Source organism: Montipora foliosa, chromosome 11 (genome assembly GCF_036669935.1).
Source record: "Montipora foliosa isolate CH-2021 chromosome 11, ASM3666993v2, whole genome shotgun sequence".
NCBI classification, from domain to species: Eukaryota; Metazoa; Cnidaria; class Anthozoa; order Scleractinia; family Acroporidae; genus Montipora; species Montipora foliosa.
Window position 1 is genome coordinate 40,899,059 of NC_090879.1, and position 1,987 is coordinate 40,901,045.

Genomic DNA, 1,987 nt, shown 5'->3' on the forward strand with positions numbered 1-1,987 from the left:
CAGTATTTAATAACTAATATGTCCCAATAAAATTTAATATTGATTCCAACAGTGTTAAGTAATTAATATACATTGATTTAGGATGATGGAACATCACACACCATTTTGTGTTCATTAAATTTATTTTTTACTTCATTCTTGGTGTATGGCAACTTATAGTAACTGCAAAAAACTTGCAGAAGAAATTGAAGAGAAGGTATACCTGAATATTATGGCTGGTTTGTGTGTCAAAAAATTTAATTGACCTGGTTTTTGTTTATTTTTGCTGCCATTCCTTGCACACAGTCACATGTCTCATAAAAGTTGAATGTGCAGACAAAGGTAAAATAATTCACTGTACAAAGTTTAAAGAATTGTTATATTTGTATTATTTATTAAATGGGATTCCAAAAGCAGAAAGGTGCAAATAGTGACACACACACCCATGCAAGGCAGCCACACAAGGGAATGAAAATTTTAAAATATGCATTATTTACAAATAATCATCATGAACAAAATTATTATATTTTACAATAATTACTTGTCATGTAAATTTTACCATACAGTTTGTAAATATCTTTAAAATTTCAATTACTACAGTTTCCCTCAAATTTAAAGTAAGAAATTTATCAAATCGAAAAGTGCAGTGCAAAGTTGTGGTAAGCAGGCATTTTTATTTGTAAATATTACTACACTAACTAAACATTTTTTATGTAATTAAGGATAATTTTTAATAGCTGGGACTAATAATTATTGCAATAAAAGCAAGAGTCTTATTTGCAGTACATTGCATTTAAGAATGCATTGCATCTCAAGAATTTGACCCAGAGTTGAATCAACGCATCACAAAGTGCCAAGTTTCGATGAAAATTAGGTTTACTTTCACAGGGCATTTTCGTGCGCCCTGCCACTTTTGAAGGAAAACTTTCAAAGCAGTTCGATTCTTCACAAATATGTGCTTTCCATACTAATGGCGATCGCTGGACAAAGACATATTTGCTGAGATTTGACCAAAAGTAACGTGAACACTGACGCCATTGTCTGATTTGGGGTAAGAAAATTTCAGTTGCGCGTCAAATATACACGATTGTCGTTCACATTTCAAGAGGAGAAAAGACAAAAAAATGACAATACAGAGACTTTTTATGTCTTAGTCCAGAGAAAATAACACTTGATGGTGGAAAAAACAAGCACTGTTTCGTCGACAAAGAAAAGCACTTTGGTAAACGGAGAAGTCGAAATGTCGGGGTTCAGTATTCGCTGTGCCACTTTTACCGGGAATATCTCTAGTCAAACCTTATCTTTGGCTCACAAAATATCACCTGTTGACGGCTTTTCGTGGACCAACGTCGGAGACAAAAGTCCTGTACTCTTAATGACAGAGTTTGGTTTAAACAGAAAAAGCTATAAACCGATTGACATTTTGCAAAATGACTCTTTCGTCCGGATAGAATGTATTCGCTTAAAAGAGAGAACAAACGAAATTCTTCTGTCATGTTTTTCTGTTACTTACCTTAACTCCATTCATTGATAAATTTTAAGCTGTGACATCCTTTGAACGGTTTACCAGCTCATTTACCACTGACGCGCCATAAGCAAATCCCGTCAACCTGGCAAATTTGTTTTGCATTCACTTCAAGCGCGGGTATCCACGTGAAAAAACCACAGCGGAAAATTTTAATGCCGGTTCCAGTTACTTTAATACGTAACATTATTCAATATTGTGATTTGCACATTCAATCATGACCATACGCGTTGCAAATAAGGCAAAATTTTTCCAACTTCGCGCAATTCTTTGACAAGTCTGAGCACACCGCATCATTCTAAAACAGCCGATCTAAGCATGTTTCGTTTCATCCGAGATAAAGGACTTTCCCAAGTAGAAGGAATTGCCGAGGTCTTTCTAGCTTTTGTCCATCTTCTTTCGGTATTTGTACCACAAGTGCATAGATAGCATTGAAAGTGAATGCAATAAAAACTACAACTAGCAACAGCGTCGACATCTTTT